The sequence below is a fragment of the Lolium rigidum genome, chromosome 4 (assembly GCF_022539505.1).
Source record: "Lolium rigidum isolate FL_2022 chromosome 4, APGP_CSIRO_Lrig_0.1, whole genome shotgun sequence".
Lineage (NCBI taxonomy): Eukaryota > Viridiplantae > Streptophyta > Magnoliopsida > Poales > Poaceae > Lolium > Lolium rigidum.
Genome location: NC_061511.1, coordinates 253,610,121 through 253,636,723, shown reverse-complemented (window position 1 = coordinate 253,636,723; position 26,603 = coordinate 253,610,121). Strand labels below are relative to the sequence as shown.

General features: G+C 45.5%; 1 long non-coding RNA gene across 4 annotated transcripts; it reads left to right on the top strand.

The window, feature by feature from the left end:
• The first annotated feature begins 225 nt into the window (after positions 1-225).
• Positions 226-25,697, top strand: LOC124707535. Of its 4 annotated transcripts, none has more exons than XR_007004903.1 (4): positions 226-431; positions 523-663; positions 22,669-24,864; positions 25,178-25,697. It is a non-coding gene; the product is annotated as an uncharacterized LOC124707535 (long non-coding RNA). The 4 variants fall into 4 exon arrangements; XR_007004904.1 differs by having other exon boundaries at positions 226-663; positions 22,669-24,454; positions 24,574-24,864; XR_007004901.1 differs by having other exon boundaries at positions 226-663.
• Positions 25,698-26,603: the final 906 nt, after the last annotated feature.

Below are 26,603 nucleotides of genomic sequence, written 5' to 3'. Positions count from 1 at the left end.
TAAAACGAGGGCGTCGTATTCCTTGAATCGGAGGTAGTATTAGCTATACGTTGACTATAGATGACATGACATCTTGCTTATAGCCAACAACTGGCTACACGAATTTTGTCTGATTGTTACAACTTGTCAAAAATAAAAGGTGATTGTTACACCTTCGGAAATGGAGATGTCGATATGAAGGCAGCACGGAAAGGGAGATGTCAATGGAGTCTGTTTGTAGGCATGCTAGCACAGTTAACCAGATATGATGAAATATCTGGCGCATGCTCAGGGCCAGGCCGCGGCGGAGAAGAACGTGTTCACCTTGGTCGTTCAGAAGTTTAAGGTAGTGGGGAAGAGCTCGGCCGACAAGATGAACCAGAAGGAAGTGTCTTGGTACTGACTCCAGTATACGTTAGATGCAAAAGGGTCGTCCCCTACTAAGATCTGAGGTACGTACTACTAGTTACAAAATTGCCCTGAGGCCAGCGCTGGATGCTCCTGCTGACAGGGACTACACGGATTCTGTCTGAAATCATGAAGAGTGGATTGATCTAGGAAACCAGTTGCAAGGTTAATATCCTGGAGGAGAGAAGGAGTCATGTTTCTGGTACTAAAACTGATGAGATTATTGTTCGATTGGAGTCACTAGATCCAAAAGGGTCGTCCCGAATACGATCTCAGGTACTTCCTCCATCTCAGTTTACTAGTCTTCTTCGTATCTCTAGGTCGTCAATTTAAGCTATATAATTTAAATTATATAATGCAAAAATTATATCATTAGAAAATAGAACATCTAATTTTTTTAATGATATAATTTTTATAACATATAACGAATGCTAACGTGATCGAATTTTCGATCTAGGAGTACGCGCACGCCTAATAAACTGTGAGAGGGGAGTAGCAGTTACAAAATTGACTGCGCCTGCACACAATGCTCCTGCTGACGACATGGACTACAAGGATATCTGTCTGAAATCATGACGAGTGGATTGATCTAGGAAACCGGATGCAATGCTAAAATCCTGGAGGAGAAAAAGGAGTCATGTTTCTTCTATGCAGACTTGAAACTGATGAGATTGTTGTCCGATCGGACTCGCTGGATGTTGAAATTGGAGAAGATGTTTCAAGTTCTGAGAATGGGGCAGATGTTAAAGAACATCAACAGAGAAACGGAGCTTTGTTGTGGAAGAGAAGTGCTCCACATGCTAAATCTTAAGATGGACTTACGACGGCGAAAACAGATTTGTCTGCCATGTTGTGCCTATATTGATGATTTCCACATAATTGATGCGTAGTACCTTAAGTTAAGGCGTTCAGAAACTGATGTCAACTAAGCGCAAGTAGACTTCTGCAACATACCGATTTTATTGCAGAGCATAACTAGGTTTTGAAAAGTCTATTAGTGAAATGAACAACGACCCTATTATGTATCTGCAGATGGCATGGCTTTCTTTGCCCCATCAAATTTATGTTGCTTCTTCCGGGCAGCTGTCCATGCTTTCAAGGATTCCGACTCTCATGGTCATTTTTTGGCATCGATGCTTGTTTTCTGTGAGAACTGACGATTCACAAAGGAGATTTAATAAGTTTAGCTCTGGATCTTTACTTCATATTTTTCTCTTTCTGTGGACAGAGGTGAGTGCCTAACCTGAGGTAGAAGGAGGCTGCAGGGAGGACTCTCTCTTCTTAGGGTTACAGAGATAGAAGCACCTTATATAGGTCAGGACTGGGCTGGGCCAAATGGGCCACAACAGAGAACAAGAAGACAGCCCAACAGATACACCAACAGTTATCCAACACTCCCCCTCAAGATGGGTGATAAATATCAATCATCCCCATCTTGGCACAGGCAAGACTACACTCCTTTGAGCCCAGTCCCTTTGTTAAACAGTCTGCCACTTGTTGTCCTGATCTCACATAAGCCAATGAGATAATCCCTGCATAAATTTTTTCTTTAATAAATAATCTGTCTATCTCCACATGTTTAGTTCGCTCATGCTGGACAGGGTTATTTGCTATGTTTATGGCAGACATATTATCACACCACACTTTCAGGCTTCCTTGCCTTAAAATTTTCAGCTCTCTTAGAAGGTTTCGTACCCACAACATTTCACCCGGGCCTTGTGACATAGCTCGTACTCAGCTTCGGCTGTTGATTTCGAGACAACAGATTGTTTCTTACTTCTCCATGACACCAAATTTCCTCCAACAAAAACACAATACCTCGAGGTGGATCTTCGATCATCTAAGCAGACTAGCCCAATCTGCATCACAATATCCATCTACATTTAGGTGTCCATTACTTTTAAACAACACTCCTTTTCCCGGAGTGCCCTTCAAGTATCTCAAGATTCTTTGAGCTGCCTCCAAGTGTCCATCCCTCGGATCATGCATATAGCGGCTCACTACACTCACTGCAAATGATATATCTGGTCTAGTGTGGCATAAGTATATTAGTCTTCCAACAAGTCTTTGATATTTCTCCTTGTTTATGGGTTCTCCAGACTCTGCTGTGATTTTAGTGTTCTGGTCAATAGGTGTTGAAGCCACACGGCACCCCAGCATGCCCATATCATCTAAGAGATCCAAAGTATACTTTCTTTGAGATAGTGATATCCCTTTTGATGACCTTGCAACTTCTATTCCAAGGAAGTATCTAAGTTTTCCCAAATCTTTCACCTCAAAGGCCTGACTCAAGCATCCTTTCAGTTTTGCGATTTCCACAACATCATCTCCCGTGATGATAATATCATCAACATACACAGCAAGGATAGTGATTTTCTGCTCCGAATGTCTGTAAAATAAGGTATGGTCTCCATTTGTTGACGTCAGAAACCCACTGGCGGGTAGAGACGGGCAACACCGTAGAGCCGGGAACAACTAGGGCTGCGGCTGGCCCTAGTCCCTCTGAGCGACGGCCCGCAAAGCCTCCCCGGTCGCACGCACCGATGTTTATCACAAGGGCGTGCCACCCGACCTATACCCGGTCGGGAAGGTGTGGATGATGCCTCGCTTAGTTTCCTCGCAGGGCACACACGTAAACGTTAAATACGAGCCTCGATCGGCTCTCGAGTTATCCCGTGAATCGGCTCAAAGAGCCGATCCACCCATGATTCGGACGAGGTGTCCGAATATATGGTGGTCCTGCTTGATCAAGGTAAAGCTAATGAGATCTACGACGATGTGGGGTTTTCACCGCATAATCGGATCATCCTACTCCAGGTTGGGCCTCGCGGCCACGCACGGTGATCGTAAGCCGATCCTAAACAAGGCCTAAAAACCAACACGAGGTTGATCCTCGGAACATCCCGCTTAGGGCCAACGAACGACACCCTACGTGCCGCTGGATCCTCCCCCTTTGTAAGGCCTAACTATTGCAGATATTAAACTAATCCTTGTAGAACAAGGATGCAATCGTAACGGATCAGATCTACTAAACTATGATCAAGCGGGGTGCCGCCCCTACGCCTAAGATAGGCGTAAGGGCGGCTAGACATGCAAGGGTTGCACTACGAAAGCATGCAAGCATGAAGAACAATGCTAACCCTAACATGTCTAAGATAACTACGTTGCTCGCCATCAAAAAGGCTTCGATACGAGCAACGCATGAACAACGTAGGCAGGCTTGTGCTGCCTAGATCGCAAGATGCGATCTAGGCAGCATGATGCTTACCGGTAGAAACCCTCGAGACGAAGGAGTTGGCGATGCGCCGAGATTTGTTTGTGGTTGAACGTTGGTTGTTGTTTATTCCATAAACCCTAGGTACATATTTATAGTCCAGCGGACTTTCTAATGTGGGCGTGCACTAAACCGTGCACGAGATAAACTCTAACTTTTAATCTAGATACAATCTACTATAATTAAAGATACATGGGCAATCTGGCCCAGCTTCACCAAGCAAGGCCGCTTTAGAGATCTTCCACGTGTAATCTTCCAAGCCCATCTTGATCGCGGCCCACCTCCTTATTTAGCCAAAATCTGGTGATAACACATACCCCCCTGGTTTTGGCAATGATAATTCCAAAACCACTTTGTTTTTCCTTCGAACGGTCATGTCGTTGCAGAGCAGAACTGCCGCAATATTCTTCATCATGATGCCCTGTCTTTTCAGCTTCTCTGCATAATTTGACAACTTTAGCATCACCTCCTCGGAAACTGCAATAGCATTAAATTCCCACCAGATCTCTCATTATTTATCCGTGCCAACCGATTAGCTCTCTTCACCCCTTCTTCTGTTCTAGATATCAGCACCCAAAACCCTCTTCTTCTCCAGCCATGTCATCTTCTTCCTCCTCTTCCACCTCTCTCCAATCCTTTTCCTCAAGTGAATTAGTTCCAGAGCACAACCGGATGGAGACGTACAACCGCCGGGCTCCCAAGCGTTGGGACGAGCGTGGAGTGGGACTTCGATTACGTGCCGGAGGGTGAAGACCTTGTCTGGCCAGATGGGGCCATGCTGGTCGACGGAGTACTGGAGGCGGAGAGCGACGACGACGACCCTCCCTTCCGGGGTAAATTCACCTCCGTCACCAAAGCAGAAAAGGACGACGAAGAAAAAGATGCCTCCTCCGACTTGAAGAAGGAACAGGAGGATGACACTTCCTCCGACGAACCACCACCAAAGCGTATCCGGGGCCGGGCTTGGTCAGCCGAGGACAATGATGATGACGAGGAAGAGGCCTCTACTGAAGGTCACAGTAGCAGCCACGAGGAACTCGCCGACAACAGCAACGGCGACAGCTACCTTAGTGATGACGAAGACAGCAACAGCCCTTAGAGTAGGGATTTACTAACACGGAGCTGGTAGGTAGTAATCCGTTCCCTCTTGCTGGACAATCGGCTTCTCCTTGTAAGAAATTTGATTGTCAATGAAAACTTCTTTTGATTTTGCCGACATCCCGTGTGCTGATTCAGCTGGTTTTTCCTCATCTGACTTTGTCGACCGTTAGCCTAATCAACGTCCAATGACCGATGGCAACGCATCGGTCTCTCACGACAAATCTGCAAAACAGGTCAATTCAATCACCTCCCCAGATTAGCCGGTATGCCCGATGATAATAACACCGTCATTCGCAGTAAGCCGTGAGTTCAGTCGTGAGCAGGTGCCTTTACAAGGGCTCTGGAACTGTTGCTGAACCAACTTGAATTGACCTGCTTCGGACGAGAATAGTGATGAACCAGCCAAAAATGCTACCCTTGGCCCCCAAATGATTAATATGGAACTAGCCGATTCCAACGAAATCGGCTCTCCGAAACAAAGATACTCTAGGGCGAGCTGCCCCCCGAGCCTCTTCAATTGCAGGTCATGATTTGCACGTCCATGTATACCTCTTGAGTCGATGGCCCTGCATCGGCTTTTATATTCGATTTTTTTTTTTAATCGGCCGATTCAAAATCGGCCTCCATGCCTTACTGCCTCAATCGGCCGATTCAAACTCGGCCTCCATGCCTTACTGCCCATCATCCCACATGCTTGGGAAATACTTCTTGAGGTGTTGACCATTAACGGCTACTGGGAACTTCTGTCCGTCCAACTCTTCCAACATATATGCATTACCTTTCAAGGCACCGGACGACCTTGTACGGACCGTGCCAATTAGGAGACCACTTGCCATATGCCTTGTCTCTAGTTCCTAATGGCAACACAGCCTTCCCATACCGGATCACCAACTTGAAACTCCTTTGGTCTAACCTTCTTGTTGTAGGCACGAGCTACCCCGGCTTTATTCTCCTTAATCTTCTCCAATGACCAAAGCCTAAGTTCCGTCGCGTCCTCAATAGCGTCACTCATCAAAGCTGCATACTCTTCCGCTGTCGGATCATTCCGAAACGTGACACGTCTTGATCCAGCCGTAATTTCCCAAGGTAATACGGCTTCCGTCCATAGACAAGCTGGTACGGCGAAGTCTTTATAGCTCCATGGCACGACATGCGGTAGGCCCATAATGCTTCGATAACTTCTCGTGCCAATCCCTAGGGTTCTCGTCAATCTTTCTCTTGATCAGCTTGATTAAGCTCTGATTGGACGCTTCAGCTTGCCCATTAGCCTGAGCATAGTACGGAGATGATCGGATCAGTTTAATCCCCATGTCATCGCAAAATTTCCTGAATTCTTTAGAAACAAAAACCGAACCCCCATCAGTCGTGATAGTTTGGGGAATCCTGAACCTATGAATCACGTGTTCTTTCACAAACTTGATCACATCTTCTGATTTCACCTTCTTCATAGGGACGGCTTCCACCCACTTGGTGAAGTAATCTGTGATGGCCAAAATCCATTCATGTTTTTTACTCGACGCCGGATGGATTTTGCCGATCATGTCCATGCCCCACCCTCGGAACGGCCAAGGCTTGATGATAGGGTTCATCGCCGATGCTCGGTACCATCTGAATTTTCCCGAACATCCGGCATGCTTGGCACCCCTTGTAATAATTGAAGCGAGTCTTCAAGCATGGTGGGCCAATAAAACCCCGAGCGCCCGATCAGCCACTTCATCTTGTGAGCCGACCGATGAGTTCCACAGGCGCCTTGATGCACCTCATGTAAGAGCCGATTAGACTCGGTTGGTCCCGAGCACTTGAGTAGTAACCCTTCCAACGTCCCGTAGAACATATCGTCTCCTATGAGGACATACTTCATGGCTTTGTATCTTATCCGCTTGGGTGCCCCCGAGCCGAATCCTTTAAGTAATTGAGGATTTCGGCTCTCCAATCATCCTGCTCCAGGAATTGCACTCGGACCTCCGACCCTTCGGGGGTATCCATATAGCTCGACGCCATCCGCGCGAGGTTGTTGGCCTCGGTGTTTTGGGCTCTTGGGACCCAATTAAAGTTGATGTACCGAAACTGTGTCATCAACTCACGGCATTCCATCCAGTATGGGAAAAGCAATTCACTTTCGCACTTGTACTCATCCGTGAGCTGGTTGATCACCAACTTGGAGTCTCCAAAAAGCTCTACCGCTTCTGCCCCGGCTTCTAATAGAAATTCCATCCCCTTACGTACCGCCTCATATTCTGCCACATTGTTAGTGCACGGGGTAGATAATCTGATGGAGAATGAGTACTCGCCCCCGAGGCGACACGAGCAGAATACCGATGCCACAACCCTCGTCGCAAGCCGATCCATCGAAGAACATAGCCCATGCACGTATGGATAGTGCTGCTATATTGGTACTGATTCGCTCGGCTATGAGATCGGCTAATGCTTGCCCTTTGACTGCTTTCGCAGGCTGGTACCGGAGATCGAATTCTGACAACGCAAACATCCACTTACCCAGTCGGCCTTTCAACACCGGGGCCGACAGCATGTGCTTGACGACATCCGACTTGCATATGACGAAGATCTCTGCCGTCAAAAGGATGTGATGCAGCTTGGTGCAGGTAAAGAACAGGCAGAGGCACAATTTCTCGACCTCAGGATACCTTGTCTCTGCGTCCAACATTCTTCTGCTGAGATAGAAGACAACCCTTTCGACGCCCTCGTGGAGTTGCACCAGCACCGAAGCGATGGACGTGTCAGCCACTGATAGGTAGATGTAGAACGGCTTGTCTTGCCGGGCGGAACTAGCACAGGCGGCGTCGTCGGATACCTTTTAATTTCATCGAACGCCCGCTCGCTGTTGCTGCCCCCGGTGAAATTCGTCGTCGGACTTGGTCTTCACCGAGCGCCATAAATGGCTCGATTCGTCCCGACAGATTGGAGATGAACCGTCGGACAAAATTGATCTTGCCAATGAGACGTTGGAGCTCCTTCTTTGTGGTGGGCGGCTGCATGGTACGCACCGCCTCTTGACTCTTCAGGCCGATTTCGATTCCCCGTTCGTGAACCAGGAAACCTAGGAACTGACCGGCCGTCACCCCGAAGGCACACTTCTTCGGGTTCATTCTCGAGTCCGAACTTCCGAGTTCGGTCTAGGACGCGCTGCAAATCATCCAAGTGTCCTTCCATGGAAACGGATTTGACTACGACGTCGTCGATATAGATTTCCACCAACTTACCGATCAAATCGTGAAAAATGTAGTTCATAGCTCGTTGGTACGTTGCACCGAGCATTCTTCAACCCAAAGGTCATTACTACATATTCAAACAAGCCTACTGCCCCTGGTACTCTGAATGCGGTCTTGTGTATATCTTCTGGAGCCATGAAGATTTGATTGTAGCCGGCATTGCCATCCATGAAGCTCAACACCTTGTGGCCAGCAGCTGCATTGATCAGTGTCTCCGCTACGAGCATCGGATATTCGTCCTTGGGGGTGGCTCTGTTGAGATCTCTGAAATCAATGGCCACACGCCATCGGCCATCCTTCTTCTCCACAGGTACGATACTGGAGATCCACTCAACATATCTGCATGGTCTGATGAACCCGGCGGCCAACATCTTCTCGATCTCTTTCTTGACCTCCTCCAGAATTTCGGCTCTCATCTGACGTGCTCGTTGCTGGAACGGCCGGAATCCTTTCTTAAGAGGGAGCCGATGTTCGATGATGCTTCTGTCTAACCCGGGCATCTCTGTGTAGTCCCATGCGAAGCAATCCGGGTATTCTTTCAGCAGAGCAATCATCTGACTCCTGAGCTGTGGATCCAACTTCTTGCTGATAAAAGTTGGTCGCGGCTTGTCTCCATGGCCGATGTCGATCTCCTCCAGCTCATCAGCCGAGGTGAACCCATACCCCAGCTTTCCGTCTCCTGTGAGGTCGACGCCAAATACTGGGAGAGCGGGTGGCGCGGATAACACGGTCCGATCGCTAGAATCGGCCTCCATCTTGATCATCACTAGGACTTGGTGACAGTGTCGGAGCCGATCGCGTGGGTCGGCTCCTTTTTCATTCTTGCTATGAGAGCAGCTGCCCTCATCATTACCCTCACCGGGGCGGTACCCAAGTTCTACCATGTTGATGCTGAACAAGTGTCCTGGTTGACCCTGGGAACGGGTTCTGTGGAAAGAGCCGATGAGTTCGGCTTCGAGGACTGCCTTGATTTCGCCATGCTTCTTCTTGAGCTCATCAGGCAGGTCCTCGTACTTGACCGGAGTGCTTTCCGCCATCTCGGATGTAGATGGCGACGTGGTGGATGTTGAGGGTAGTCCCACCGGGCGTGCCAGAATGTGTTGACGTCAGAAACCCACTGGCGGGTAGAGACGGGCAACACCGTAGAGCCGGGAACAACTAGGGCTGCGGCTGGCCCTAGTCCCTCTGAGCGACGGCCCGCAAAGCCTCCCGGTCGCACGCACCGATGTTTATCACAAGGGCGTGCCACCTGACCTATACCCGGTCGGGAAGGTGTGGATGATGCCTCGCTTAGTTTCTGCGGGGCACACACGTAAACGTTAAATACGAGCCTCGATCGGCTCTCGAGTTATCCCGTGAATCGGCTCAAAGAGCCGATCCACCCATGATTCGGACGAGGTGTCCGAATATATGGTGGTCCTGCTTGATCAAGGTAAAGCTAATGAGATCTACGACGATGTGGGGTTTTCACCGCATAATCGGATCATCCTACTCCGAGTTGGGCCTCGCGGCCACGCACGGTGATCGTAAGCCGATCCTAAACAAGGCCTAAAAACCAACACGAGGTTGATCCTCGGAACATCCTCGCTTAGGGCCAACGAACGACACCCTACGTGCCGCTGGATCCTCCCCCTTTGTAAGGCCTAACTATTGCGGATATTAAACTAATCCTTGTAGAACAAGGATGCAATCGTAACGGATCAGATCTACTAAACTATGATCAAGCGGGGTGCCGCCCCTACGCCTAAGATAGGCGTAAGGGCGGCTAGACATGCAAGGGTTGCACTACGAAAGCATGCAGCATGAAGAACAATGCTAACCCTAACATGTCTAAGATAACTACGTTGCTCGCCATCAAAAAGGCTTCGATACGAGCAACGCATGAACAACGTAGGCAGGCTTGTGCTTGCCTAGATCGCAAGATGCGATCTAGGCAGCATGATGCTTACCGGTAGAAACCCTCGAGACGAAGGAGTTGGCGATGCGCCGAGATTTGTTTGTGGTTGAACGTTGGTTGTTGTTTATTCCATAAACCCTAGGTACATATTTATAGTCCAGCGGACTTTCTAATGTGGGCGTACACTAAACCGTGCACGAGATAAACTCTAACTTTTAATCTAGATACAATCTACTATAATTAAAGATACATGGGCAATCTGGCCCAACTTCACCAAGCAAGGCCGCTTTAGAGATCTTCCACGTGTAATCTTCCAAGCCCATCTTGATCGCGGCCCACCTCCTGATTTAGCCAAAATCTGGTGATAACACCATTTCATTGACCATATCCCATGCCACACACCACTTGTCTGAACCTGTCAAACCAGGCCCGTGGAGATTGTTTGAGACCATATAGAGATTTCTTCAGTCTACATACCTTCCCTTTAGTTTCAGGTCTGACAAATCCTGGTGGCATCTCCATATACACCTCTTCTTGAAGGTCACCATGCAGAAATGCATTTTTGACATCAAGTTGATGCAAGTGCCACCCAAAATTTGCTGCACAAGAGATCAATATTCTGACAGTGCTCATTTTTGCCACTGGTGCAAATGTCTCATCATAGTCAATGCCATAAGTCTGACTATATCCTCTTGCCACAAGTCTTGCCTTATATCTCTCCACTTTTCCTTCTACATTTTGTTTTACAGAATAGATCCACTTACAACCTATCGTATTCTTTCCTTTAGGGAGATCTCGTCAACTCCCATGTTTTATTTTTCTTCAAGGCCTCTAACTCTTCCATCATAGCATTGCACCATCTCGGGTCCAACCTCGGCTGCCTTCCAATCCTTAGGAACGGATACGCTTGCAGTGAAGCAACAAAAGCCCGAAAAGAGGGTGACAATGCCTCGTAAGAAATATAATTTCCTACGTCATAGTCATCATAACTCAGTCGCTTTGGGGGGCCAACTTTCCTTATCCCTTTCCTTATTGCAATCGGCAAGTCTAGGCTATTATTGGACTCAGTCTGAGATTGATTCTCCTCTCGAGAATCTACACTTGTGCTTTCTTGATTTTCTCGGTCCAATGGGTTGCTCCCCCGCCCCTGGTCTTGTTGCTCCTCCAAGTGCATCTACTTGTTCCCTTTGTACTTGTCTTCTAGAGTACACAAGTGGATTCTGCAGCCATCTTTGTGGTGGTACAGGTCTAGGTGGTGTAGGTGTACCATGAATTGCAGGAATCTCCGCAACAATAGGAATAGGAATTTGTTGATGTTGTTGTTGGTCACCATCTTGCTGCTGCTCCCCCTCTTGAGCATCACCAAGATGGTCAAGCCCTTGGAACAAGCCACTAAGATCACTCTCACCGTCATAAAATGGTTCTGACTCCCGAAACGTAACATCCATGCTTACAAATGTCCTCCTCTCAGTGGGACTCCAACACTTGTAACCCTTCTGTCTGGAGGAATAGCCAATAAATATACATTTGATAGCCCGATGATCTAGCTTGCCAACAGATGGCCTGTGATCCCTTACAAAACATGTACAGCCAAAGAGTTTGGGTGGTACAACAAAGTCATTATTATTTAGAAGGAGTTGGCAAGGAGACTGCATACCTAGAATCTTTGAAGGCATTCTGTTGATCAAATATGTAGCGATCATAATCGCCTCACTCCATAAGAATTTGGGAACATTCATGGTAAACATAAGAGATCGAGCCACTTCAAGAATGTGCCTATTCTTCCGCTCAGCAACTCCATTCCGGGGAGGAGTGTCAGGACATGAAGTCCGGTGCAGTATACCTTGCGAAGATAAGAAAGCAGCAAAAGGTTTGTTGATATATTCAGTACCATTATCGCTTCGATCACTTGCACTCGAACATTGAATTGGTTTTTCACATAGGCACAAAAACTCGGAAACAAGTGAACACTTCATCTTTGTGACGCATAAGATAAATCCAAGTCATTCCGGAATAGCAATCAATAAAAGTCACAAAGTACTTCATGCCACTTATCGACACAACAGGACACGTCCATACATCGAGTGTACTAACACAAATGGGGATACACTTCGATCCCTCTACTAACATAAGAGGTTCTCGTATGCTTAGCATATTCGCAGCATCACAACATAATTTGGTTTTGTCCACTCCATTCATTACATCGGGAAAAACTCGAAACATTTTATCAAACGCTCGATACGTCTCCGACGTATCGATAATTTCTTATGTTCCATGCCATATTATTGATGATACCTACATGTTTTATGCACACTTTATGTCATATTCGTGCATTTTCCGGAACTAACCTATTAACAAGATGCCGAAGTGCCGATTCTTGTTCTGTCTGTTTTTGGTTTCGTAAATCCTAGTAACGAAATATTCTCGGAATTGGACGAAATCAAGACCCGGGGTCCTATTTTGCCACGAACCTTCCGGAAGACCGAAGAGCATACGAAGTGGGGCCACGAGGTGGCCGGACCACAAGGCGGCGCGGCCAAGGGGGGCCCGCGCCGCCCCGTGGTGTGGGCCCCTCGTCGGCCCTCCGACTCCGCCCTTCCGCCTACTTAAAGCATCCGTCGCGAAACCCCGAGGCGAAAAACCACGATACGGAAAACCTTCCGGAGACGCCGCCGCCAATCCCATCTCGGGGGATTCGGAGATCTCCTCCGGCACCCCGCCGGAGAGGGGATTCATCTCCCGGAGGACTCTACACCGCCATGGTCGCCTCCGGAGTGATGAGTGAGTAGTTCACCCCTGGACTATGGGTCCATAGCGGTAGCTAGATGGTTGTCTTCTCCTCATTGTGCTTCATTGTTGGATCTTGTGAGCTGCCTAACATGATCAAGATCATCTATCTGTAATACTCTATGTTGTGTTTGTCGGGATCCGATGGATAGAGAATACCATGTTATGTTAATTATCAAGTTATTACCTATGTGTTGTTTATGATCTTGCATGCTCTCCGTTATTAGTAGAGGCTTTGGCCAAGTTGATGCTAGTAACTCCAAGAGGGAGTATTTATGCTCGATAGTGGGTTCATGCCTCGCATTGACACCTGGGGAGTGACGAGAAACCCCTAAGGTTGTGTTGTGCTGTTGCCACTAGGGATAAAACATTGATGCTATGTCCGAGGATGTAGTTATTGATTACATTACGCACCATACTTAATGCAATTGTCTCGTTGCTTTGCAACTTAATACCTGGAAGGGGTTCGGACGATAACCTCGAAGGTGGACTTTTTAGGCATAGATGCGGTTGGATGGCGGTCTATGTACTTTGTCGTAATGCCCAATTAAATCTCACTATATTTATCATGACATGTATGTGCATTGTTATGCCCTCTCTATTTGTCAATTGCCCGACTGTAATTTGTTCACCCAACATGCTTTTATCTTATGGGAGAGACACCTCTAGTGAACTGTGGACCCCGGTCCATTCTTTAATACTGAAATACAAATCTGCTCGCAATACTTGTTTTACTCGTTTTCTCTGCAAACAATCATCTTCCACACAATACGGTTAATCCTTTGTTACAGCAAGCCGGTGAGATTGACAACCTCACTCGTTTCGTTGGGGCAAAGTACTTTGGTTGTGTTGTGCGGGTTCCACGTTGGCGCCGGAATCCCCGGTGTTGCGCCGCACTACATCCCGCCGCCATCAACCTTCAACGTGCTTCTTGGCTCCTCCTGGTTCGATAAACCTTGGTTTCTTTCTCGAGGGAAAACTTGCTGCTGTGCGCATCATACCTTCCTCTTGGGGTTCCCAACGAACGTGTGAGTTACACGCCATCAAGCTCTTTTTCCGGCGCCGTTGCCGGGAACCGAAGAAAAGCTACACCACAAAGATTTCTAACTCCCACGTCAACTACGCGCCGGCAACTCTTTTCTCGGCGTCGTTGCCGGGGAGATCAAGACACGCTGCAAGGGGAGTCTCCACTTCTCAATCTCTTTACTTTGTTTTTGTCTTGCTTTATTTTATTTAATACTTTGTTTGCTGCATTATATCAAAACACAAAAAAAATAGTTGCTAGCTTTACTTTATTTACTATCTTGTTCGCTATATCAAAAACACAAAAAAATTAGTTACTTGCATTTACTTTATTTTACTTATTTCAACATGTTTCCTCTTTATTTTACTGTAAAAGATATACCTGTGGGACAAGGGTCTATAATTGGAAGAGATAATATAGAAGAATTTTTCACCCATGTTAGTATGCATGAAGATCTTAAAGATATACCACTTGCAAAAGCTGTCCCTACTTATGAAGATGCCTCTATTTGTTTGGTACGCATGATGGAAGCTAGATTTATTAGTCTCAACCCCATGATACAACACATGTTTCTTACACTTTCTGATATGGAGCGGGGAGAGAAGAGAGATTTTGTTCTAAAAGTCTTAGTGCGAGAATTTGAAGATATAGCTATAGAAGCTAGAATTTTTTTTATTAAGCATAAGAGGCTTGGCTTTGATACCGACTTTAAAAGAACACTTGAAAAAATGGATATGTATAGACTAAAATACACTAATAATGCTAATGATGATGGGGAGATTAAAGCACCAATACCATGTAAGCTCCTAGCAATACATGAAGCTCTAGAAAATAATTATGCTTGGCTTGTTCCTGAAAATTTGTTTGATGAGAATAGCAAGCCTAAGACTAATGAAAAGGGAGCCTCTGAAACTTACATAGATAATATACAATGCATGGTTGAGAAAACTCCCAACACCCCTGGTTATAATGCCGATGCATCATCCTTTGATAATACTTGATATACACTTTCTGCGCCTAGCTGAAAGGCGTTAAAGAAAAGCGCTTATGGGAGACGAGAGTGAATTCGGTGTTCACATGGGTACGTGCGCACGGTCTAGCAATTGTTGGATCAACTTTGAGATTCGTTTCTGGCTCACGGCGGGCAAACGACGTGAAACCACTGTTGGCCGGCCGCACTCCTCCGCGCCTATCCTACTTTATATCCTGGTATACTGATTGCATGTGAGTGGGATCTGCTCATGGAGAGAATAAAAGAAAAAGCATCCGGGCTACTTCGCTTTGTGTCATTGGAGACGAGCTGCTTCCAACAGTGAGCGTGTGCACTGTAGATCGTCTCCCAACTCCGTAACATTACGGACAAGATCGGGAATCCAGGGGAGGCCATGGCGGCAGGAATCCAGGGGCAGGGCTCGTGTGCTAGGAGACGGGGAACCTGGCCGACGGCCGGCGCACATGCTGGAGGGGATTTCGGCGGCGGTCACTGCGCTAAAGAAAACCCCCTGTGGGGCGCACATGCTGGAGGGGGTTTCGGCGGCGGTCACTGCCGGCTAGCCTGTGGGGCGGTCACCGCGACGGAGCCGGGAGGGGCGGCACGGAGCACAAGAGCAGGGCTTCTCCAATCTCCTGTCGACGACTCCGTTTGCACGCTCCTAGATGGAGGGCACGCCGCCGCCGCTGTATCTTGCTCCGCCCGCGACTGGGAAACAGCAGAGCACCCATGCTCCTCCTCCGCCGGCGCGAGGCAACCGCCGGCCGTGCGTTCGACGTACCACCCTGGACGGCCCCGAGGCGCGCGCTCCCCTTACCCACCTTCCTCTCGGCGCTCGTCACCGTCCTTCCTGGGGAAGACGACCAGGATGGGAGTGGGGAGACGACCCCGCGCGCTGCGCCGCCGCCAGTGACCTCGTGGAGGTGGAGGAACCCGGCGGCGCGAGGTGGATGTGGGTGTTCCTGCGGAAGGTAGAGGGAGAGGAAAGTGGTGGTCGCCGCGCAGGAGTATAGGGTAGCTCGATTTCGTGGTCGCCGGAGCCGCGGCCGCTCACGGTGCGGAAGGAGAAAAAAAGGATGGGGAAGACGGTCTCGGCAGCGAGAGGATAGGGATAAAGGAGCGACTATCGCTGTCGGTTCAGTGGGGCCCGGCCATGTGCGTGCGCGAACTACAGCGCGTGGCCAGAAGGAGCTGGACGATGGGAACAGTTTGATCAGCAGGGGGATTCGTTTTCCTATTTTTTTTAATCGTACTCTTCTGCTATGCATCATCGAAGGGGCAGGTCGTGACTGATTATTGCATACGTGATCAGATGCATTTTAAACGGCGTTAGACACGTGTTGGGCAAAGAAGGCATGCTCACCTACCCATCTGATCACCTGGATTCATCCGTATGGGAGACAACCCATGTTTTTACTATAGTACTTTTGTTTTATATTTGAGTCTTGGAAGTTGTTTACTACTGTAGCAACCTCTTCTTATCTTAGTTTTGAGTTTTGTTGTGCCAAGTAAAGTCTTTGATAGTAAAGTAAGTACTAGATTTGGATTACTGCGCAGTTCCAGATTTCTTTGCTGTCACGAATCTGGGTCTATCTCCCTGTAGGTAGCTCAGAAAATTAAGCCAATTTACGCAACTTTAATTCAATTTGGGCATTTTCATTTGAGCAAGTATGGTGGCCTAATAAAATCCATCTTTACGGACTGTTCTGTTTTGACAGATTCTGCCTTTTTATTTCGCATTGCCTCTTTTGCTATGTTGGATGATCCATTAATGTCCAGTAGCTTTATGCAATGTCCAGAAGTGTTAAGAATGATTATATCACCTCTGAACATGTTAATTTTTATGGTGCACTAACCCTCTAATGAGTTGTTTCGAGTTTGGTGTGGAGGAAGTTTTCAAGGATCAAGAGAGGAGTATGATGCAATATGATCAAGGAGAGTGAAAGCTCTAAGCTTGGGGATGCCCCGGTGGTTCACCCTCGCATATTCTAAGAAGACTCAAGCGTCTAAGCTTGGGGATGCCCAAGGCATCCCCTTCTTCATCGACAACATTATCAGGTTCCTCCCCGAAACTATATTTTTATTCCGTCACATCTTATGTGCTTTGCTTGGAGCGTCGTTTTTTTTTTGTTTTTTTTGTTTTGTTTGAATAAAATGGATCCTAGCATTCACTTTGTGGGAGAGAGACACGCTCCGTTGTAGCATATGGACAAGTATGTCCTTAGGCTCTACTCATAGTATTCATGGCGAAGTTTCTTCTTCGTTAAATTGTTATATGGTTGGAATTGGAAAATACTACATGTAGTAACTCTAAAATGTCTTGAATAATTTGATACTTGGCAATTGTTGTGCTCATGTTTAAGCTCTTGCATCATATACTTTGCACCCATTAATGAAGAAACACTTAGAGCTTGCTAATTTGGTTTGCATATTTGGTTTCTCTAGAGTCTAGATAATATCTAGTATTGAGTTTTGAACAACAAGGAAGACGGTGTAGAGTCTTATAATGTTTACAATATGTCTTTTATGTGAGTTTTGCTGCACCGTTCATCCTTGTGTTTGTTTCAAATAACCTTGCTAGCCTAAACCTTGTATCGAGAGGGAATACTTCTCATGCATCCAAAATCCTTGAGCCAACCACTATGCCATTTGTGTCCACCATACCTACCTACTACATGGTATTTATCCGCCATTCCAAAGTAAATTTCTTGAGTGCTACCTTTAAATTTCCATCATTCGCCTTTACAATATATAGCTCATGGGACAAATAGCTTAAAAACTATTGTGGTATTGAATATGTACTTATGCACTTTATCTCTTATTAAGTTGCTTGTTGTGCGATAACCATGTTTCGGGGACGCCATCAACTATTCTTTGTTGAATATCATGTGAGTTGCTATGCATGTTCGTCTTGTCCGAAGTAAGAGAGATCTACCACCTTAATGGTTGGAGCATGCATATTGTTAGAGAAGAACATTGGGCCGCTAACTAAAGCCATGATTCATGGTGGAAGTTTCAGTTTTGGACATATATCCTCAATCTCATATGAGAATAATAATTGTTGTCACATGCTTATGCATTAAAGAGGAGTCCATTATCTGTTGTCCATGTTGTCCCGGTATGGATGTCTAAGTTGAGATTAATCAAAAGCGAGAAATCCAAAATGCGAGCTTTCTCCTTAGACCTTTGTACAGGCGACATGGAGGTACCCCATTGTGACACTTGGTTAAAACATGTGCATTGTGATAATCCGGTAGTCCAAGCTAATTAGGACAAGGTGCGGGCACTATTAGTATACTATGCATGAGGCTTGCAACTTGTAAGATATAATTTTCATAACTCATATGCTTTATTACTACCGTTGACAAAATTGTTTCATGTTTTCAAAATAAAAGCTCTAGCACAAATATAGCAATCGATGCTTTCCTCTTTGAAGGACCATTCTCTTTACTTTTATGTTGAGTCAGTTCACCTATCTCTCTCCACCTCAAGAAGCAACCACTTGTGTGAACTGTGCATTGATTCCTACATACTTGCATATTGCACTTGTTATATTACTCTATGTTGACAATTATCCATGAGATATATATGTTATAAGTTGAAAGCAACCGCTGAAACTTAATCTTCCTTTGTGTTGCTTCAATACCTTTACTTTGATTTATTGCTTTATGAGTTAACTCTTATGCAAGACTTATTGATGCTTGTCTTGAAGTACTATTCATGAAAAGTCTTTGCTTTATGATTCACTTGTTTACTCATGTCATTACCATTGTTTTGATCGCTGCATTCATTACATATGTTTACAAATAGTATGATCAAGGTTATGATGGCATGTCAAATTATCTTTGTTATCGTTTTACCTGCTCGGGACGAGCAGAACTAAGCTTGGGGATGCTGATACGTCTCCGACGTATCGATAATTTCTTATGTTCCATGCCATATTATTGATGATACCTACATGTTTTATGCACACTTTATGTCATATTCGTGCATTTTCTGGGAACTAACCTATTAACAAGATGCCGAAGTGCCGATTGCTTGTTCTGCTCGTTTTTGGTTTCGAAATCCTAGTAACGAAATATTCTCGGAATTGGACGAAATCAAGACCCGGGGTCCTATTTTGCCACGAACCTTCCGGAAGACCAAAGAGCATACGAAGTGGGGCCACGAGGTGGCCGGACCACAAGGCGGCGCGGCCAAGGGGGCCCGCGCCGCCCGTGGTGTGGACCCCTCGTCGGCCCTCCGACTCCGCCCTTCCGCCTACTTAAAGCATCCGTCGCGAAACCCCCGAGGCGAAAAACCACGATACGGAAAACCTTCCGGAGACGCCGCCGCCGCCAATCCCATCTCGGGGGATTCCGGAGATCTCCTCCGGCACCCTGCCGGAGAGGGGATTCATCTCCCGGAGGACTCTACACCGCCATGGTCGCCTCCGGAGTGATGAGTGAGTAGTTCACCCCTGGACTATGGGTCCATAGCAGTAGCTAGATGGTTGTCTTCTCCTCATTGTGCTTCATTGTTGGATCTTGTGAGCTGCCTAACATGATCAAGATCATCTATCTGTAATACTCTATGTTGTGTTTGTCGGGATCCGATGGATAGAGAATACCATGTTATGTTAATTATCAAGTTATTACCTATGTGTTGTTTATGATCTTGCATGCTCTCCGTTATTAGTAGAGGCTTTGGCCAAGTTGATGCTAGTAACTCCAAGAGGGAGTATTTATGCTCGATAGTGGGTTCATGCTCGCATTGACACCTGGGGAGTGACGAAACCCCTAAGGTTGTGTTGTGCTTGTTGCCACTAGGGATAAAACATTGATGCTATGTCCGAGGATGTAGTTATTGATTACATTACGCACCATACTTAATGCAATTGTCCGTTGCTTTGCAACTAAATACTGGAAGGGGTTCGGACGATAACCTGAAGGTGGACTTTTTAGGCATAGATGCAGTTGGATGGCGGTCTATGTATTTTGTCGTAATGCCCAATTAAATCTCACTATATTTATCATGACATGTATGTGCATTGTTATGCCCTCTCTATTTGTCAATTGCCCGACTGTAATTTGTTCATCCAACATGCTTTTATCTTATGGGAGAGACACCTCTAGTGAACTGTGGACCCCGGTCCATTCTTTAATACTGAAATACAAATCTGCTGCAATACTTGTTTTATTGTTTTCTCTGCAAACAATCATCTTCCACACAATACGGTTAATCCTTTGTTACAGCAAGCCGGTGAGATTGACAACCTCACTCGTTTCGTTGGGGCAAAGTACTTTGGTTGTGTTGTGCAGGTTCCACGTTGGCGCCGGAATCCCTGGTGTTGCGCCGCACTACATCCCGCCGCCATCAACCTTCAACGTGCTTCTTGGCTCCTCCTGGTTCGATAAACCTTGGTTTCTTTCTGAGGGAAAACTTGCTGCTGTGCGCATCATACCTTCCTCTTGGGGTTCCCAACGAATGTGTGAGTTACACGCCATCAACGCCATGTGGCCCATTCGACAATGATGAACTAGTGCCATACTCTCCTTTCCTCCAACAATCGCAGCAAGCACAGAACTAGCATCATGCCCCATCTTGTCACGATCTATGTGCCAAAGACCTCTATGCCTGGTTGCAGTCCCAATCTTCTTGCTGCTCTCCCTTTCCTAAATTAAACACATATATCTATCAACTATTATACGGTAGTCCTGCTGATCAATCAGGGCACTTAGAGATAGCAGATTTACTGGAAAAGCAGGAACATGTAGAACTGATGACAATTTTATGTTGGGTGTACCTTGCACCGACCCCTCCCCTTTTATAGATTGTGCTGTGCCATCTGCTGTTTGGATAGTGCCTCTATGTGTGGGAGGATACTGAGTATAAGAGTCAAACTCACTAATATTTCCAGTAACATGTTTGGATGCTCCAGAATCAAGAATCCAATCTGAATTAGCATTATGAGTGGCTATAGAAACTCTATCAATATTACCTCATCTTTGTACACATAGTGAGCAAAGTTCCCAAAGGTTGCTTCATTTTGTCCTTCTTCCTTTGATTGTCCCTGAGAGGTACTGGTAGTTGATTCTGAAGCTGCTGCCATATGCGCCTTGGGTGATATAGCGTGCTGCTGTCCTCCACCCCCGCCATACCGATGTCCATATGGCTGTCCACCACTTCCGCCATAGTGCTGTCCACCACCTCTCGCCATATTGCTGTCCATATGGCTGTCCACTACCTCTCGCCATCACCTCTTCCTCCGTAGCTTCCTCTCGCCATGTGTGTATCCTCCTCTCCCCCTACCGGGTGTAGCAAAGGAGGTACACCGATGCTTCAAGTGTCCCTTCCGCCCACAAGTATAGCGAGTCTCTCATCTCCGGTCCGTCGGTAGTGTAGAAGGTCGGATGAGGGACATAATCTCTTCCCTTTGTCATATTCGGACGCACTTCCTCTCTGGACATAGCTGCAATGGCTTCTTTGAGAGAAGGGGTAGTGGTTTGATGCGATAAAGCAGCCCTTCTCCCCTCAAAATCTTGATTAAGACCCTTCAAGAACTTCATGACTCGCCGACGTTCAATCCAGCTTGCGGCAGCACTCACACATTCCCCATGGGCAAGTTCCGGAGGATCAACATGATCCAAATCTCCCCAAAGATGCTGCAACTCAGCCACATATGCCATCACAGTTTTGTTTCCTTGTTGCAGGTCATGCACTTTATCCTCAATCTCAGCAATCAACATAATGTTCCCCTTTCCAGAATAAAGATTTGATAGGGTGTCCCATACCTCTGAAGCTTTTGTGAGTGCCTCTACAGAAGCAGCAATATTAGGAACCAAAGAGTTAAGCAACCATGCCACAATTGGAGAATTTATGGCGTTCCACTGTTTCCATTCCGGACTGGTCTTGTCTGCTGGTTCTGCAGCTTCACCACTCACACGTTCATCCAGCCCTTTCGAGTTCAAAATCAACAGCGCCCTCCTTGACCACCGGAGATAGTTGGCCACTCCTTCCAACTTGATTTCGTTCGCCGGCGACTCAAGTTTCGACCGATGTTGGTATGGGGAACGATTGCTCCCCTCCAGCAGATCCTCCTCCATCTCCTTTGGTAGTGATAAGTTCCGCTAGCTTCTCCGAGCCTTGGCCAAATCCCTGTTGTCCCCCATGCTTGACACCAAACTAACTTCTCGGAACCACCAAAGGACTTACCCGCGAGAAGCCTCTTCCTCTCCTTACCGCCGCGGCGACTCGCTCCTTTCCTCTTCCTCCCGGCCACCGCAGCAGCCTACTCCCTTCCTCTTCCTCTTCCTCCTAGCTGCCACAACGGACTAGGCTTCTAGATCGGCGAGTCCTTCCCGTCGTTGCCCTCATCGCCCCTTGCTCGATACCATGTGGACAGAGGTGAGGGTCTAACCTGAGGTAGAAGGAGGCTGCAGGGAGGAACTCTCTCTTCTTAGGGTTACAGAGATAGAAGCACCTTATATAGGTCAGGACTGGGCTGGGCCAAATGGGCCACAACAGAGAACAAGAAGACAGCCCAACAGATACACCAACAGTTATCCAACACTTTCTGTATTCATCTTTTTCCATATTACTACTTTACTGATACCACATACCAGCTGCGGTGATTTTCAAACCTTTTGTCCAGAATTTCCTTTCGATTCCTTTCTTACCAAGTATTTACTATTTACCTGACTGTTTGTATGAGAAACTTTCTGGTCACTATACTAATACAAAAACACTCTTTCTTTTGAAGCAATAATAACAGTTATGTGTGCGGCACAAGATTGTATACTTTGCACACCTTCTTCTGCCATATTTTATCATGGCTCTACCGAAAATGTGGAACTAACTTTGTACATTGACTCCCCTAACATATGTGAGCTTCTTCTTGTTGCTTCCTTCCTTGCCAGCCCAAACTATGACCACTTGCTATTGAGTTATCCTCACTTGGAAGTTGTTGATATTGATCCGGTTCTTCTGTACTTGCAGCTGTTCCATCGCCCGAAGAACTCTCACTTCATAGGTTTACAAGAAATTAGGTCTGTTAGGTTACTGCAAGGACTCACATATGTGGACATGGATGATGGATCTAGAAAGACTTGAAATGACTTACTTCAGCGAGTAGATGATCAATCCAATGGCCACAACTGTGAATGCTACATAGTACAGCCAGTTTATCTGTTGGTTTCACCTAAATCATGTGAGCATGTAGTACTGCAATATATTGTGACCGGGTGCAAAGATCGGTAAGAAATTGTCACCTGTTCTTGATAGAACAATACTCGAATGGCAACTGCCCACATGTCAGATGTTAATAGTGAGAGATTAAACAATGTTGACCCACTCATCTGCAAGAGTGATGATGGTCATCAGAAAGGGCTAAACTTGTTTTGGACTGTAAAAATGAGAAATGAAAGGGCCTTCTGTCTCATATTTTCTAATAAGCTAGTATCACCCAAATAGCTTACTTTATACTTATTTATTCACATAATTCATAACCACTTGCAGGAACCTATGTTTGTTGTTTTCTAGAAAGTGTAGCTTATTTTCTGCGTAACATGTTGGAGGGAACTTAACCTTAAGAACTAACGGAGTAATGGTGTAGAACATAAATAGTGCAACGGCAAATCCTGCGAACAAGCTTATCTGTAAAAAAAAGAGAAAAGTAATTAGCAGAATTGAGTTTTATTTCAGAAAATTCAAAAAACTGTATTGCAGGTAGAAGAGTTGAACCACAACTATAGATCACTACCATTGTTGGAGACCAGGCAGCTGCTTCTAGGCTCTTCCTTTCGAATATAAATCTGTGTTTTGTCAGGTTAAAAGGTAAAGTGAATATTGGCTCCAGGAGAGTATATATAAGATATATATGTTCCAGAAAAGTTGTTGATACTTTAACGATTGAAGAACCAGAGTAAATGTATAGAAAGTAGTAACAATGGATTGTGCCAGTTTTTGTTGTTGTTGCTAGTTTGTAATTAATAAGGAACTGTGGAGAGTATACATCTGAACTGTACTGACAAGCACCCCAAATAGTCCAAGCATTGCAACAAGTTCTACTCGATCATTCTTCTTGACACAGTATTCCTACATATTCAAGGAAAGAACACGTGTATTAGAATTTTGAGAAAATATTACTGGTAGTAGCAGGATGTATATCATCACCAACGGACCAACCTGCCCAACATTGCTAAACGCAAAACAAACTGTCCCAGCAATAACAAGGGTATCCCCTAGAAGTGGCATTTTACTTGGATCTGCAGAAAAGGAAAGGTTTCTGTAAGCCGTTAACACTTGCTAGCTTCGATGTACAAATTGGGGAAACATTTTCAGCTTGTCAAAAAAATGGGGAAACAATTTCAGCTTCTGGGTTCATAAAGTGAGGTCTTTATTTGATTAACTCTGTACCAGTCATATTGCCAATTTTCTAACTTATTCAGCAGTAAATTTGATCTCGTAGACTATTATTGTACTACCATGATTTCTTACTGTCAAGAACTTCATTCTGTACCTATCTTTGGTTTATCACTGAGATTTTGTAACTGGCATTTTAATTTTACTAGTTGTTTAACTCTTAAGTAGCTACCTACTTACCTTGCTCATTTGGAGATTTTGCATCTGAAAGGAGCACAAGACCTAGCCCTGCCACGCAGGTCCCCGCCCCCAGAAATTGCCAGAAAGAATATCTTGTGCCTAGTGCATACCAGGTGAGTACGATAACCCATACAACAGTCCAACAATCCAACAATGTTACGCTGGTGATGGAGGAGTACTGGTACGCCTTGACAACTGCGATGCAAGTTTCAGGATTATAACATGTTTATATGTTCATCATTAGGGGCAAGGATTGCATTTAGTATCTCGCTGAAATGTGCATTTCTTGTACTCACCCAGATAGTTCCCCTGCACATCGACAAAGGCCAGCGCTAAGTACCAATACCAAGGTATCTGCAAGACAAGAGAGCCCAAAACAGTGAGGTGTGAAATCACATCAGGTAAGCCCCATGGTTGATTTTCATACACTCTGTGCTCACTCGTAGCTTCTGTCGTCGACTCAAAAGGATTGCCCCATAAACTAAGGCCAAAAGGAGATATGCGAAGAACGATTGTGTGAGTGGCGCATCAACTCCTGCATAAATATATGAAGTTACATGCTTTGTCAACTGATGATTCCTTGTATGTAAGGTAAACTTAATCTTGTCTTATGTCAAACCTATTTAAGTTGGACTAAGTTTATACTCCCTCCGATCCATATTAAGTGTCACGGATTTAGTACAAAGTTTTCTACTCAACGACACTTAATATGGATTAGAGGGAGTAGAAAAAACAGCAAAATCACAATAGTCAATACTGAATGAATATATTACATAAATATATTTCATCATAAATTAAGTAACATTGATTTGTACTGTAGATGTTGATATTTTTCTGTATAAACTTGGTCAAACTTAAACATGTTTAGCTTTACACAAGGTTAAGTGGTCTTATACACATGCAGAGAGGAAGTAAGAATTAGGCCAATGCGGAAGCTGGATAATTGAGTACCAAGATAAGCAAGTGTTGAATGAAATGAAAATTAAATATATGGCTTAGGCTAGTGAGAGGCTGGTACCAAGATTAGCGACGAGGGAGGAGGCAAAGCTGGCGGCGGCCATGGAGAAGGCCACGAGCTGGCCGAGGAAGAGCACGAGCAGCAAGCTCCATGCGTCCTTTGTCTTGATCTCCATGTCTCTGGCAATCCAAGGTGCACGCAGAGCCTCAGATGGGATCAGATGCAGAGGAGAGATTTATACGGTTGAAGAAGGAGAAAGCCGGAGCAGATGAGTGGACTGGCAGATGGGCCTCGTGCCTGTAAACTGAGGTAAAGTTAGCTGGGCTCGTGCAGTGAACTATGGTTAGTTGAGAGTACCATGTCCCTTTCATAAACAAATGAGGACCAGCATGTGACCGCTCAATTGGTTAGATGTAAGATGAGCATATATTGTCCTATTGCAATACAATATACAGCTCGTGACTCATAACCTGATCTGTCAATACAATATTCTAGCTCCTGAATCTGTTTTGATGCTGGCATGATATGAAATAAAACTAGTAGATAAACCTTGCCTGCTTTGCTACGCCCGTTTCTTGATGTTTGTGTTTAGTTTTCACGTGTACTGTGGGAATTTTTGGCTCAGCCGAGATTTCTGTGGGTGCCGCTGCAAAAACTTTTTTTTTTTTGAGAAACTGGTTTCATGTATTCTCGAACAGATGATGTCTAACTGAATGATGCTCGGTAATATTTCCTTCCCTCTTGTATCAGGACAAAGTGATTCTCCGTAGAAGATGTTTCTATTACACTGACAAGTGGATTCCATTAATCAGAGCGCACAACTAAATCGCCGGCGACTAACTCCGATACAAAATCGAGAATAAAAGAAACATAGCTAGAGCTCTGTAATGTCCCAGGTTTAGTGACGATCGAGGGGTAGAATTTATAAAGGTATGTGCATTGCATCGTAAAATCTGGGGAAAATTTCGCGCTTTTAAAGAAAAACTGCATCGAAGGGGGACAAGTTTCTCTCTCGACACCTTACAGGGTTAGGGTTTCGAGAGTGCGATAAACTTTGGGCCTCAATGAACTCAATTAGGGTTTTCGAGAAGAGAGGGAAACATGGCATCTCAATTTAAGTTGCATGATTGAATTCAAATAAGTTATGTTTGAATTTCAAAATTCAAACATCAATTGAATATATCATAATTCAAATTCATTAAATAAATAGATAATCAAACATATAAAAGAATATCACACATATTTAAAGCTCATTAGAGAAACTTTGAGCTTTATTGATTATCACACAATTTACATTGTCAATTACAATATGCCAAATGGATTATGAATATTACAATACATTACAGAAATTGAATAAATGATAGAAAAGGAA